The sequence below is a fragment of the Haemaphysalis longicornis genome, unplaced genomic scaffold, assembly GCF_048455015.1.
Source record: "Haemaphysalis longicornis isolate Haplotype H1 unplaced genomic scaffold, Haemaphysalis longicornis Haplotype H1 scaffold_1, whole genome shotgun sequence".
Taxonomy (NCBI): domain Eukaryota; kingdom Metazoa; phylum Arthropoda; class Arachnida; order Ixodida; family Ixodidae; genus Haemaphysalis; species Haemaphysalis longicornis.
In genome coordinates, this window is record NW_027526203.1 from 425,422,290 (window position 1) to 425,438,406 (window position 16,117).

The following is a 16,117-nucleotide window of genomic DNA, read 5'->3' on the forward strand; positions in this document are numbered from 1 at the left end:
GCAACAAAGTTGGCCACGTAGTCTGTATAGAAAAATAGCACTGCCTGTGTTAGCACAGAATGCGATCTTTGCCTGGCGCAAGCAACAAGGAAACAAGAACGAAAAGATCGTCAGTACGCACGATCTCCTCTCGTGGGCACGTGCCAAAAAAACACTGACGGTATCATCATCATAATCATGATCATCATCAGCAGTATGGGCTTATTTTACGAAGCCTTTCCACCTCAACTTTTCCACCTGAACTGAAGTCTGAAAGGCATAGCAGATTCTCGAAGCCTAATGTTGATGCGAAGGTTTTCTATAAGTCTAAACTGAGCCGCTAGTACGTATGTACTTGAGGAAGAGCAGTTTATCATAGTAGTTATCATATTCAGTGTTCTAATTCTTTCCAAACAGAAATTAACCCTAAATATTTCGCACTTATTTAGACATCAGAGCCAAGAAAGCGGAGCTATGTTTGCTCGCAAAGCTGTTTAAGGAAAGCTTTTCGGCGTGTTTTTTAAAGAAAGAAAGAGTGCTGTAGTCGATACGGATCGTTCCCCTTGAACTCTCCTTTCACGCGCTCCAGAGAGTTGCCACCGTTTCTCCCGGCACAACCATGTATTCAGCGGGGTAAGAATGTATCTGTCCAAAGCTTGTTTGTTTACGGAGATTAGGTTACTTCGGAAGCTGCTCCCCTCCGATGTAGTATATGTATCGTCGATGCCACCCCCCCCCCCCCCGAAAAAAAAAAAGAAGGCTCAAAGACAAAGAACTCCCCCCTGAATTTGTTATTTGTTCTCATAGGATGGTAAATATCTGAATTGTTTTTTCTTTGCTCGCATCAGACAGAGAGATATTTGCGAGGAGCATCAAAACCACTTTATACCTAACATCAATGCAATGCGAACAGGATCACGTTTTGTTTTAAGCAATTTTTCAACACGCAGTTATGCATATAAGGCGTCTGCACCAAGCGTTTGTATTGTTGAGGGTAACCACAGGGTTTCTTCACACTCAAAGAGGATAAATTAGGAGGCCTCCTTCGCTCAATGATAAGAGACACTTGCTGCGCAACACGATAGGGAGCAGTCGAAAGAGTACCCCCCCCCCCCCCTCCTCCTGTTTCGCTGTCACCATTGTCCGGTAAGGTAGATTTACTCTTAAAAACACCTGTGGGTGTGCATCCCCACAATGCATTCACATGATTACCCATCGATAGAAAATGAACAGAGCATACTATTAAGCTACTCTGTTTGCAGATAGGATTCGCTGAGTAGCTGGAACTTTATTGGAAATAAATTCTACTTAAATATTTGGAGCCGTGTTTTACACACCTTAAAAACGACCATGCAACAATTTTTTCAACTTTTTCGAAATCTTAAATGCCTGCAGAACGTAGTCACCCCACACACCCAGTACTTCGATTAGGGGGTCGCTAAGTACCTTAGTCAAGAATTACTGCTCTATGCCCATCAGATAACTTGTAAACTCGCTCAAAAGATTTTTCTCTCTTTTCCGGTCGTGACGTTCTTCGACGGCTCGAATTACGTCACTAAGGCCATGTAGCGGCTGTTGGCCGGTTTTCATTCACTTGCAGCAATGAACGCTTTTCGATAGCAACTTAAAAAAAAAAACCCAAAACAAAGCAGGAATGGAAGCGTATCTGGTGCGACGAGCAAATCACGCTGTGCCGCTACGTGCTGGCGATAACTATAGCTTTCGCAGTGGTTCCATACGCGAAGGAAAGATGTGAAAGCGCTTATCAAAAGTGGTGCAGGGCCCCTTTAAGAAGTAAGTATAATTTTAATCTTTGCATCTGTACGAATGACGTTACACGAAAGAATCTCCCACAAACGTGTATGGAATGCTGATCTGAATAAAGGGGTAGCTGTGACATGTGGAATGTTTTTCACGTAAAACTGGCGTGACGTTATCCGGTACACATTTGGAGGTAACCTGGAACCTGTTTCTTGAATAGAACAGTGTTCTAACAAACGCTTGGAAGCTGTCATCGGGGCCTCACTCGTGAAAAACTTGTTTCCTTTCCGCTGCTACCGCGAACATAGGATATATGACAGGCTAGCCGCGGATTGCTGTAAAAAGTAAGTAAACCGCTTCCTCTATTTCGACAACGTAGCCTCTGCATGTGGCCTGGAATTGTGTGAACAAGCGGAAGGTCTAGATTTTAGCGGCAGCGTGGGCTGTGACAGTTTCAAACAGTTGCCATCAAAACACAGTTTCACAGGTACCCGAAGTGCACAGCCAGTGTTCAACCTCCGCCGGTCCCCTTCCTCGTTCTAGACTCCAGCTGCACGTAAAAGGCAAAAAAAAAAAAGAAAAAAAGAAAAAAAGAAAATCGTACTAAATGGCCAATGACAGCAATTATTATAAATGATACACCGATTTAACGGTACACTGCTTATTAAGCTGTAGCACCGAGTACATTCGAGGTGTCATAACATAAAAAACCCATAAAAATCACTAGGTTTTAAAGAAACAAACATGAGCATGATTGGCTATACAGGATGATCAACGTGAAGTCGACAGAGATTTTTAAAATTACACACTTAGATGTACGTGAAGACCCCCGCTACAGTGAGGTTATGCGCCGGGGGACACACAACGAGGTGGTAACTATTGATGTCGGTGGCTTAATTATCTAAAATTAAATAATTAACTTTTGAGCGGCTGCACTAAGCAGGCATGTTTGTACTGAAAAGTTTGACGCAATCTTGTTTCTACGCAGTTTCATTTGGCAGAATTCTAGCGCGAACACGAGGTCGCGGGTTCGATTCCCGGCCGCGGCGGCCGCTTTTCTGATGGAGGCGAAAAGCAAAAACTCCCGTGTATACGAGATTTCGGCGCACGTTAAAGATCCCCAGGTGGTCGAAATTAATCCGGAGCCCTCCACTACGGCGCGCCCCATCGCCTGCGTTGCGTCGGCGCGTTAAACCCTACAATTAATCAATCAATTCTAGCGCATCCGTACTCCGAAATATTGAACTGCGAAGTGTAATTTCCGTTTGCATGATCACGAATGCTAGACAGTGAAAGGGACCCTAAATGCTTGCAGAACGTTTTAAATGCTTGCAGAACGTAGTCACCCAACACACCCAGTACTCAGGTTAGGGGATCGCAAAGTACCTTAGCCACAAATTACTGCTCTATGCCCATCAGATAACTCGGAAACTTAAAATATTTTTCTTTCTTTCCTGGTATTGACGTTCTTCGATCACTCGAATTACGTCATTAAGGCCTTGTAGCGGCTGTTGGCCGGTTTTCCTTCAGTTGCAGCAATGAACGCTTTTCGATAGCAACTTGAAAAATAAAGCCACAAAAACAAAGCGGAAACGGAAGGCGTATCTGGTGCGGCGAGCAAATCACGCAGTGCCACTCCGTGCTGGCGATAACTGTAGCTTTCGCAGTGGTTCCAGACGCGAAGGAAAGAGTGAAAGCGCTTATCGAAAGTACTGCAGGGTCCCTTGAAGACCGGCATGAAGCTCCCCCCTTTTGTGACGTGCCTGCTGTGTACGGTGTTTAGTTTGACAACGGGGTGGAGGCATAGGCAAAAGTGATAACCGGCAGCCTTTCAGTCTTGGCTGGCGTTATCGCAATCCGCAGTAGGCAGAACCGCTATCGAAACAGAACAAAAGGGAGGAGCTTTGCGCCAGCCTTCACTGTCTAGCGTGCGTCATCATGCGAACGCCAAGTAAACTTCCCAATTCGATATTTTGGAGTACGGATGCGCTAGAAGAATTTTGACAAAGGAAAAAAGGAAACTCTGCAGAAACATGATTGCATCTAACTTTTCAATACAAACAAGCCTGCTTACTGCAGCCACTAAAAAGTTAGTTATTCAGTTTTAGTTACGCCACCAACATCAATAATTACCACCTACTTCTGTGTCCCCCCGGGCGCATAACCTCACTGTAGCGGTGGTGTTTACGTACATTTTAGCACCGAATTTCAAAAAAACCTGTCGACTTAATTTTGGTCACCCTGTGTATGCTCCAAGTCGACGCATTTTTGCACAAAAAGTGACCCAGCTTCCGTATAGAGTCGGCAATGAAAGACAGTAGAAAGTAGGTCAACCGCACTACATACCACCCCACGTTAATATTATGTGCCTATGAGGTAAAAAAAAAATTAGTACGGAGTTAATGCTGAACGAGACTGCCTGATCATTCAGGAGTATCAGTAGCGTAAATTGAAATTGCCCTTAAAGCCGAAATGTACGCCCAAAGGTTCCACAGTGCTATATATGGATACAAAAGATGAACTTTTGAAATAATGAGAGACTAACAAAAAGGTCTGACTAAAAGTTTAATAACCGTTTGCACATACAATTTTAGGGAAAACATGTCGTAACTATTATCTGGACACCCGCGCATGTTGACCTCCCTGGAAATGAGGTAGCTGACACCAGCGCCCGAGGGTTCACCTACCGAGATCGGGCCACTCGGCAGCCAGAATCACCGGGGCCACCTGCCAGCTCCCGCGACCGCCTCCTTAGCTTTCATGACACTACATCACACCACCGCCTCGAACGGCTCCTCTACCCCCCGGGGTCCCATCGTTCTACATCGCGACACCGAGAGGTCTTGCGGCTGCAGCTTCATACCCGCACATTTCCTACACCAGTGCTAAGCCAGCTCATCCAACCTGCCCTATTCGCTCCCTCCTGTCTCTTGAAAGAGCCAACATGAACCACGGAATGTGGGGATGCCCCAGACGGCCCCCTCCTAAATCCCTTCAAATAACTATACGTTTCAGCAGTGGGAGGCTGCCATGCGCAGCTCAAGGACTACAACCCAGGACAAAGTCTTGGACTGGGCGGAGAAGGTGGCAACGGCATACGATGTATATGCTGTTTCCACTTCTCTCCAGCTGCTTTTTATCTAACTGACAATAAAAATGTTCTGACCACAACAAAAGCATGGCACAATATTTTTTAAATGAACAGAAAACACAGCAGAAGCCAAAAATACTTGGCTTTTCGCGAGAAACGTTATGGTGCGAATAAACAGGCGGCTGAGTAAAACTCCGCATTAAAAAAGTAAGCCCTTTACTTGGCCTGTTCCCCTACACAAAATTGTTAAAAATTTTATGACGACAACTTCAAAAAATTACCACATAAATGAATATATATTTTGTAAGCAGTACCAACCACAAGGCCACAAATGTGTCAGGCTCTAAAAAAAACAAAAAAAAAAAACTACTGTGACGAGCTCCCCATAGATAAGCCAAACCATTCGGACAAGGAACGATAACCACCCTGATTATTTCTTACCTTAGATATTTCTCGTCACCTAAAAATGACACCTCCAAGCTATGGATAGACCCAATATATCTAGAAATGTAGTTCGTAATAAAGTTTTTTTTTTGTCGAACAACTTGTCGAACGAAGGAAACCTATTTGCTCCAACTAAAGTAAGGTCTTCTGCACTTGATTGAAACTTCGTGTCAGTTTAAGCAGCTCTTCCAGAATTCAACAATAAATCCAGGAGCTCACTTTGGCAGAAATCTGCGGTGTCTCGTTTGCATCAATTACTCTGGCTCTTCTTCCCTGAAAACCACAGCCAGATTTGCGCCCCATGATTAAAAAATTGTTACAAGCTAGTACCGCCTCCCTTTATTGTATATCTAACGGCCGGAAGAACATGAATGTGTTAAGACAAAACTAAAATATGAATGACAGGTTTCCAGTTTACTTGAACAGGAGGACGATCGCATTAAAGGACGACGGCGGAGGTACCTGCACGGTGTCTTAATGCGTAAGCACTATTTGCCTATAGTACCGCAGTAAAATCTCTCCGTAATGCGAGGAGCGTAACTCGTTGTTTGTGCACACAAAAAGGAGTAACTGGAGAAGTTGAGACATTTATTCGTTACGATGGCATAAGAGTAGACGATTGGAAGCTGTACAATCGATAAAGAATAATCGAAAGAAAACAAGAATAAAATATTTGACCAGACAGGGGACAGTTCTCGGAAGGCCAAGTTTGAGAGCCTCTTTCGCACTGCGGGTTCGTGTATAGAGTTTCAAATTTGAAATTTTAACTTTATTCGGAAGTTTGCAAATAATACAGTACATTAATTGGCAAGGAATACAGAAAGGGGTACCATAGTTTATCCCTGAGGGGGGGGGGGGGGGGACCTCTCGTTAAAATGTACATAAGAACAGGTAAAAGTTAGAATAAATAAACAAAAATGGGATGCAGATTTATGCACAAAGCAATTGAACAGGGAAAAATGAACACAATGCGATGGCAGTCGTCCATTACTAATTAGGCTAATATTCCCAGTGGTAGCTAAAAACAACAACAAAAAGACGTGTCACTGTACATCAACAGTATCGAAACATCGAACAAAAGGAGTTGAATTGCAACAAAACACCCTAGGCTGATTTGTTAAGACCTGATAAAGAAAACAGAACGTACATGAAAACAAAATCAATGTAAATCCATTTTACACAATAAACGAATAACGGGATCAATCAAGCTGGAATATTATTGTATCTATCCCAACCAATGTGAGGGATCGTATCTGTCCCAACCAATGTGAGGGAAATATTCGTTTTCCCGAAGCCCAGGGCTTTGAAGTTAATGAAGTGGAAATAAACTACAATGCTGCAGAGCTCACAAAAAAAAAAAAAGACGGGAATGATGGCGGAGTAAAGTTATGAAAAGGAATCGTGAACAGCTACCACACCTTAAGAACAAAATTTAATTTGAGTCTACTGCTAATACCACGCTAAAATAGAATAGTAGTACAACATAGGTGCGCTGCTATCTTTGGTGAGATGACGCAGATCATTACACTAATTCGAAGGGGATGCCATAAACAATCAGTAAGTGTAAAAATAAGAATAACTGAGCGGTAGATGTGACAACAGAATGATAATCATAGATGATTTGGGGGTGGGGGCAAAAAAATTAGTGGCGTTGCCATCGCCGCGTTAAGGCCGTAACAAAAATTGAAAAAGAACAGAAAATCTTAAAACAAGGAGCTGCGTATCGGAAAGCATTAGAGTCTCGGAAAAACCAGAAGCAGCGATCAGACGGCGTTCAGGATAAATTGATACGATTGCTTGGAAGGGATCGATTGCGGCGAGATATGTTCCTCCAAGGAAGCTTAAGGTCAGAGAAACAGAGAAGCGCCGTGAGAATTCTTACAAATTGATAAACAATTCTCAGAATTTCTGCAATTTTTTTTGCTGGGTGAGCTCCACTTTGTTGTTTTTGTTTTTGAGAAGAAACGCTTAGTGCCATGGCACGCAAATATCTGTGTTTTTTTTTACTAATTCACCTGTTAAGCTTTCATGCAAGCAATTTGAGAAGGCGGGATAAGATGTTTAACTCTAGGTGTCACCTCGGGCGCCACGCTCATGTGACAGCCTAGTTGTCACAACGACTCTAAGGAACAAAAAATCCCCCTCTGCGTGGTAGTCAGGATGGAAATGCAGCAGTATGCGTATATATCGTTCTCAGCAGTTACCGCGAGTAGCAGACGGCGGGTCTCGGAGAGCGTTCCAGATGACAAGCTTGAGAATGATATATAAGTGATGGTGAGCACGGCACTTTACTGGAAACATTTCGCTCTTGATGACTGCAACATTCCAGCAAGTGGTGATTTGCTTGACAATGAAAAAGAAATTCTTCTTTGCAATCATTGATTGATTGATTGATTGTAGGGTTTAACGCGCCGACGCAACTCAGACGATGAGGCGCGCCGTAGTGGAGGGCTCCGGATTAATTTTGACCACCTGGGGATCTTTATCGTGCGTCGAAATCTCGTACACACGGGCGTTTTTGCTTTTCGCCTCCATCTTCTTTGCAATCATGCGTTTCGCCTAGAGCGCCCTGCTGCTGTCGTCATCATCGTCACCATCTTACTCACCATCGTCGTCGTCATCGTCATCATTATCGCCGGCTTCATCATCAGCACATTTCCACTGCCGGACGAAGGCCTCTCCCATACACCTCCAACCGCTCCTGTCCCGCGCTACCCGAGTTCATTCATTGCCCACGATATTTTTCATTTCGTCCATCCATCGAATTAATGGCCTTCCCAATTTTCTACACCCGTCTCTCGGTATCCAATATGTCACCCTGGGGTTCCAACAGTTGTCTTATCGTCGCGCAACATGCAAAGCACAAGTCCACGTCTTTCTTGTAATTTGAGCTATGAAGTTTTCCACCCGCATTTCTTCTCTGATCTAGGAAGCTCGTTTCTTGTCCCTAAGCATTACTCCTCCACGTTTCATTCCAGGTATCGTTGAACTGACGAAACTTTCTTTTCCACGGGTTTAGTAGGACGCCAAGTTTCTGTCCCGTTAGTCATTAACCGGCAATACGCGTTGGTTGCACACACCTCTTTTTAGTGGCAGAGGTATACGCTTTTATTTATTATTTGAGCGCGCTGGCCAACTGCAGTTTATTTGTCGTGGTTGTATCCCCACTGACAACCTCTACATTCGTTCATTGATTGATTGTAGGGTTTAACGCGCTGACGCAACGCAGGCGATGAGGCGCACCGTAGTAGAGGGCTCCGGATTAATTTTGACCACCTGGGGATCTTTATCGTGCACTGAAATCTCGTACACACGGGCGTTTTTGCTTTTCGCCTCCATCAGAAAAGCGGCCTTAGCGGCCCGGAATCGAACCCGCGTCCTTGGGCTCAGCAGCACAACGCCTTAGCCACTGAGCCACCGCGGCGGGTAACCTCTCCATTTGTCGACTTCGGGAGTTCCGCATGCCTTGACTGAAGAGGCTGCTTTCCGCATATCTATTTGCATCAGTTTCGATTCATTCATACTTATCTTTAACCCTGCGACCATTTCTTTTGAATGCAGGTTTTCGTGCATTTTTTCTTGCAGGCGTTATCTCGTCTCATTGAACAAAACGATTTAGTCTCCGAACCTCAACTGGCTCAAATATTATCCATTCACCCCTATAGCACTTGCGTCTCCCAGTCAAGCTTTCTGAATCCCCCTTCCAGGCAGGCTATAAAAATTTTGACGAGATTGTGTTTGCTTGCCTCGTCCCCTTACTGATTGAGAACGTTTCACTTTTCTTGTGGATGATTATCCTGCCTGTGCATTTATTTGTATGCCACCAGGAGTCTTATGTAAGTCTCATCTATTTCTTCGTCTCTTACTGCTTTCTACAGAGTCAAACGCCTTTTCGTGGTCCGTAAATATCATATGAAATTGTTTGTTATACTCCGCAAATTTTTATATTAACCGGTTGATGACATGATTAATTATGATCAATTGATGAGTAGCTTTCCACAAATCCAGCCTGTTATCTCCGTTGTCGGAAAGCTGTAGGCAGGGGTGCATGGGGTGTTTACCTTTGTAAGCAGATACAACCGAGAGTGCATGGGCCGGTGGGCCTGTAATTCTGAAGCTTCTTAAAATTTTTCTTCTTGGTACTCAGAATAATGTTGGCAGGTTACCAGGTTACGGACACTTTAATTATACTAGGGCGTTCTGAGAATAATTGTGCAAGCTTTTCTACAATGTTTCCTGGGCCCTTTAGGTGATTCACGGGTATTCCATCATCTCCTGCAGCGTCTGCTCTCTTCATTCCTTCGCGCGCCTTTTCCACCCCCTCTCGAGCTACTAATGAGACCTCGCGAAAGCAGATGAATAGTTTCAGTACCGCCCCCTGCAGCCCAACGTTGCTAGCTTACTGCTAAGTATAGAACCGGTTCACTACTTTTATTATTTCATTCATCCTGTGCGTGAAGTTACCTGGTTCATCTCTGAAGGCATACAGTCTATCCTTGCCGATAGCTATAGGTTCTACTCAGTTTTTCTTTTGTTTCCTCTTTTTCGACGTTTTTTTTTTCGGGGGGAGGGGACAGGTGGTTTAACGGGCGAAAGCTATAGGCGCGCCGGGGTGGAGGGCTCCGGAATAATTTTGACCGCTTGGGGATCTTTAACGTACGCCGAAATCTAGACGCACGGGCGTTTTCGCTTTTCGCCTCCATCTGAAAAACCGCTATCGCGGCCGGGATCTACCTCCGTCCTTGGGCTCAGCAGAAGAACGCCTTTGCCACTGCGCCGTTGATCAATTTGGACACCTTGGAAATTTTGTATTCTTGACAATTTCGTATTCCTGGGCTTTGCAATACGTTCCTACGTTTTATGAAGTAGTTTACCAGTTTTTTAAATAGATTCTCCTTTACCGGCAGATACCGCTGATTCTCGGATTGCCGCTGTTTGGTTGTGTGATTTAGTATGGCGATGCTATATTCATTCCCTCCGTTTATTTAATTATTTTTATTTACAAAAACCCTATAGGCCCCCGTAACAGTAAAAGCAATACAAGAGCAACTAAACATAATATGTAGCAGATGAGGCTAGCACTGCATTTCGAACGCCAGGCACGCAAACACAAGGACACAATATACTGCCAAGACGTAACGATAGGTTATAAGGCGCAGTGCATACAAAATGAAACTTCACAAAATAAGTTACAAAAACACGTCAGACAACAAAAAGTCGGCAAACAATTTAGGAAAGCAAACCTATGAAATGACTGGTTACACGGTGGTGGAAGAAGGCATGGTTTGATATGGAAACGATGTTTTTGGGCAAATCGTTCCACATACAGATGGCACGTGGGAGCACAGAACTATTGAAATTTAATGTACGACCGAAAATGCGCGAGTAACTGAGATGGTTATGTAAACGTTTTGACATGCGCAATGGTCTTTCAAGAGGAAGGAGCCACAGCATATTACCATAAAAACACGACGAATTTGCTCTCTGGGGTTGCTCTAAACTGTAGCGCCCTGTATCTCACCGATTGAAAGTTGCGTTTTCCGTTTTTGGTCAATTTTATCTTTTCTCTTTAAAGATCTAGCCTCAATGTGCACCTCACCAACCTGTAATCACTGCTCAAGACCTTGTCCAGCACCTCAACATCCTGCACAATACCTCGATTGTCACTTCAGTTTTGATGAAGTCGATTTAGTTGCACCGTTGAGACTTTTCCATGTTCATTTCCTATTTCCTCGTTTGTGGAAGGATAGAGGCAGGTCATTTCTCTCGGAAAATTCGACCAGTGTATCACCTCGGCTATTCCAAATGCTTATTCAAAAGTTCCCCACCCCTCCTTCACCGACTACCTTATAACCTAATTTTGCGTTAAAGTCTTCCATGACCATCATGTGCCGTGCTTATTTCCTTATTAATTGCTGATTCGACATCTAATCATTGTAGTATATATGTTGTTGCATAGGCTCGTACTATCTTCATGTACGTCGTTATTTAGTTGATCACAATGACTGCGACTAAACTCGTTAAAGGTACTCTGCAACACTTCCGATAAACGCTTTCACTCTTTCCTTCGCTTGTGGAAACATTGCGAAAGCTATAGTTATCAACAGCGTGGAGCGGCACTGCGTGATTTGCTCGCCGCAGTAAAACTATCCGCCTTCCGTTTCTGCTTTGCTTTGTTATTTTTTTCTAAAGTGGCTATCGAATGAGTTTATTGCTGCAACAGAAACGAAACGACCAATAGCCGCTACATTGCTGTAATTACGTAATTCGAGACTTCAAAGAACGGCAAGACTTGGGAAAGTGAGAAAATCTTTCGAGCAGGTTTCGAAGTTATCCGATGGGCATACGGCATTAATTTTTGGCTGAGGTACTTTGTGACCCCCTATTCAAGTAACGAATGTGTTTGTTGACTACGTTCTAAAAGCATTTAAGATTTAGAAAAAAAAAGTTGGAAAAAGTGCTGCGGGGTCCCTTTAATGCGGAAGAATTCCTCTACGTTCCCTGCTATCTCTGTGTGGATCAAGTATCCAACCCCATGCTCCCTACTTCATGATGTATTCGATAGAACAGAATACACCTTATATTCAAGTCTAAGAAGCCTTCACCAGTTCCTTTAACCTCGCTAAAACCTGTGATGTCCCAGTTAATGCCCGAGAGTGTCTCACTTGCACAGCTAAGCTGCCCTCGAAAGACAGTACACGCGTTGAACAGGTTCTGATTCCAGATGCGGCCTGTCCGGACCCAAGGATTCTTAGAATCCACTGCTGTATCGCTGGCCTCTCCGCCACCGTGGCCAGGTGCTTTGCAGCTGCTGGTGACTGAAGGTCAAGAATTCGGTTGCTGCACCATGATAAGGTCTTACAGCGAAGCTGTATGTGTTTAATCCCCCCCAGTTATCGCACCCTTGTGGAACGAAAACTGGCCGTGTTTCCAGGTACGAAAACACGGGGACTTTAGTTTAGCGCATATAATAATTAATAAAAAATAGGCAAAAGGTCTTAGGGCTTCCATATTTTGATATATCTTATATTGGCCCTGAGAATAGGTCTTCCGAGCAGTGCATTCTTGTTTAGAGGCGAAGCCGTCCTCAGACAGATCAGTGTACGTTTGGTCCTTGTAACCTGGCTTTCTCACACTTTGTGTTGCAAAGTGAAGCATGGAATTCTACGGAGGGAGTGTGGTTACACCCACACTTCATACTTCTCTCCACCGCCGCAGTCTCTTTCTCGATTCGTGTATACCGCTCCACCGCAGTCGAGCGATTTGGGTTGGGGTGTTACAAAGAGAGTAAGATATCTATACGACGCGGCAGGGAAACGGAAGCCCAATGTTTGTTCCTTAGAGTAAAACTGTAGTCATTCTAATTTTCATTCACTTTGCGAAGTTGCAAATTACAAACAAACGTGTTTTGTTTCGGGCACTCCTTCAGTGAATTGCGCCCATCTTCGCGGGTCATCCTTCTTCACAGAGCGGAAGGGCACTGAATTTTTGGCCTGTAGTACGTGTACACCAGGGTCGTCAGGTTCTGCTCTGTGGAGAGAAAGCCCTTTGTGTTCCAAAAGGCCTTCCTAGTATGGTTGCGCCTGTCTAGGGTAAACTCACCTGCATACTGGTTAGAGGCTCGCCCCTACGGGGCTCGCTCCTAATTGCAGGCTTTCAATAAATGTTGTTCTCTCTCTCTCTCTCTGGATGATGTTTCCTTCCCGGGCCAGGTAGCCCTCTAAACCTGGGTATTTGGTATCGACGTTTAGCGTTCCTAAAGACCGTTCTACGTCGTGCGATTTTCCGTGCGAACTCGCAGATGCGGCGCCGCTCGTGTGGCAAAACGGCCTTTTTTCGTTGCTGCGGCCAAGTGCCAAATGTTTGGAACGGCCGAGCGTCCTCTGCGAACGCCGCCCGTGCGGCGTAAAATGGCCGGCCATGCGGCCAATAGGAACACAGCTAGGTGAACGTCACGGAATCACCATCGGAACGCTTAGCAACCACATGGCGTTGCTTGTATAAGCGCGGGCGCACCCAAATAAACGTGCGTTCACAACACGATGCCGCTCGCCGTTATCAACGAATCCTTAATCGGTGCCCGCCCAAGTGGCGGACATCACAGCAGGGAACTACAGAAGAACCCAAGAAGAACCCTCCGAAGGTATGCGAGGCACGCACAACAAGCGAACCCAGGGTTGCTCGGTGTATTTGTCTTCTCTGCTATATGCGTGTATATTGATGAATAATTGGCAATTGTTATATGAAACCGCCAATAAACGCATATTTACTGCGAAACAGTCCAAAAAAATTTGCCCAGAAAGTAAAATAAAACCTTTTTTTTTTAAGATCCCAACAAGCTATGTTCGTGACAAACTCAGTTCGGTCAGCAAACAATCTGCCTCTGAGGTGCGAAAATCACGACGTCCGTGGCCATGTAGACGACATTTCCAGGCATTGAGATCTTCACAAGTGCGAATGTTCGTTCCACCGAATTCCGCAGGCGAAAAATGCACCATGCAGAACGGGCTTGAGGGTTCTCCTAGTTAATTGTTACTCGGACGTTGCAGCCAGCGTTGTTATTAGGCTGGGCAAGACCTATTTTCCCGCGGTTCGTACTATTTATTCTATGACCTGGTTGGGAACTATCCCTTGTACACCTGGGCTTTTCGCTGTTTGACTCGAGAAGAAACGCAATAATCGGAGCGCATAATTTCTATAACCGGTCGTGTCTCTTTTTTTTTTTTTTCCTACTCGTACATGGTGATCTCCCTTCATCGCTAATTGCTCTAAGATATTTATTGGAAACGAGGAGTGAGATTTGATTACTTATACCAGAGTGCTGGCACATATGAAAGAGCCGAAGCTCCGAAGCTAATTGTGATCCGAAGCTGTGCGGAACATGCAATACATGTAGCGCTTGTTCCGCACATGTCCCGCACAGCTGACGGCTAGCTTAGTCATTCTCAGTTAAATCTGTTATGTGCATCAAACTCCCGCTATGTTCCCAAGTTAATTATGAAGTATGAGAAACGCGTATTAAACAGTTAAATTGGTCATAATTTGAAAGTTAAAATGTTAGATTCTCGTTGGTTCTGTCCGAGAAAACTGGGCAATAAAATGCGTTGTAATGAATTATTATATATTCGTTTGACGCTCACTAGTGTCTTGGACAAACAGACATTCATAAATTTTACATAAAAAAAAACAAACCCCACCCGTGATCTCTGACGGCAACGCAATAAATACTCCTCGGGGCACCTGCAGCCAGATTACGCGCTTCCAAGGCGAAAGCACTTTGGTTTCTTCTCGCAATACTTTTCAAAGAATATTTTACAGCTACATCGTTCTTGCGTCGCTCTATTCACTTTCCTTTCTTCATCTTCATTGTTTAACAGACCACTCCGTACCTAGAAGCAACAATTTTGCCGAATATTTCGGCATACAAATGGGCTACGCTTGACTGCACTACTTATAAAGAATCGGCGTTCTCCTTCGCCTGTTCTCCTCACATGCCGCGTCACATGCCACCCTCCCCTCACTCACCCCCCCCCACCCCCCCCCCCCCCCCCCCCTCTCCCTGCGTGCTATTCCGCGAGGCTCTTTGGTACCGCCCGCTCTGGACGGTCAACGCTCGACTTGATTACTCTTCAGATTTACTTCCGATAAACTCTTCACTTTTTCCTTCCTGTCTGAGAGCATTGTGAAAGCCATAGTTATCGCCAGAACGGAGCGGTACTCCATGATTTGCTCGTCGCAGCAGATCCGTCTTCCGTTTTTGCTTTGCTTTTGTGTCTTTTCAAAAAGTGACTATCGAATGCTTTCATTGCTGCAACTGAAGGAAAGCCAGCCAATAGCCGCTACTCCGCTGTAATGACGTAATTACAGCGCTCGAAGATGCCAAGACCTGGAAAGAGAGAAAATTCTCTTGAGTAAGTTTCTAAGTTATCTGATGGGCATAGAGCAATCATTTTTGGCTGATGTACTTTGTGACCTCCCATTCTAAGTACTGGTTGTGTTTTTTTACTACGTTCTGCAAGCATTTGAGATTTCGAAAAAAAGTTGAATAAAGTGTTGTAGAGTCCCTTGAGAAACGTCTGCACACGCATTGCTCGGTTCACCTCAGGTCTCTTCCCCCCTGGCAGCCCTCAGGAGATGTGAAGTAACCCGGAGTCCTACGCAATGGCTCCTGACGTGAAGCACTGTTGCGTGCGGTCATTTAACTAGATTTTTAACCTCAATTTCTCACGTCGCTTTGGTACCACGAGAGCGGAGGTCACTAGCGCAGTTTAGCTCAATTTGTAGACAAATAGCACGTTGCACGTGCAGCCGAAATTCTGCAGGGCGGTGCCTGGACCCATGGCGCGTCTTTAGTCGCGCTTGCGTTGAGTTTAAACCAGGCATTCTCGGAGCCTGGAGGGGCTAAGCGGAGCTCACGTGAGCGTTCTGTTGTCTGAGAAGATCCCTTCACTGTAGTTGGCTAACGCAATTAATTATCTCAAACCATGACTGTTTAGAAAGCTGATTATGGCAAATGCGGTGGTTTTTGTTCCTTTGTTCCCTCACAAAAGTTTGTTTCAAGCTTTCGTATTTTAGAAATGTTATATTTATGCACGGACGCGTCTCTTCAAGAGGTCAAAAATGTAGCAAGTGAGGGCACTCTCTGGATCCACTTAAAAAGTTGATGAGCCCATTACATATGAAGGGCCAGCAACCGATACGCACGCAAGTGGCCTACGCAAATGACAATGCCGGAAGTCACGTTCTTGCTTGCACAAGCGGATATGTATACGCAGTAGGGGGCACAGCCCTGTAAAGTGTGCGGTTAGTGTTGGAAGACACGACTGGGAAATACAAAAAAAA

General features: G+C 44.7%; 1 protein-coding gene and 1 long non-coding RNA gene across 3 annotated transcripts in view; one reads left to right on the plus strand and one right to left on the minus strand.

The window, feature by feature from the left end:
- The window catches only part of LOC144155685 (uncharacterized), a 131,567-nt gene that overhangs the window by 101,153 nt on the left and 14,297 nt on the right, over positions 1–16,117 (minus strand). Inside the window, exon 3 of one of the 2 annotated variants that reach the window (XR_013319608.1) lies at positions 14,861–15,161. The exons of the other annotated variant lie outside the window; for it this stretch is intronic. This is a non-coding gene — a long non-coding RNA (uncharacterized LOC144155685). Of the gene's footprint in view, positions 1–14,860; positions 15,162–16,117 lie in introns of those variants that run through there. 2 annotated transcript variants of the gene reach the window in all.
- The window catches only part of LOC144155684 (homeobox protein caupolican-like), a 181,379-nt gene that overhangs the window by 5,120 nt on the left and 160,142 nt on the right, over positions 1–16,117 (plus strand). The window lies entirely within an intron of this gene.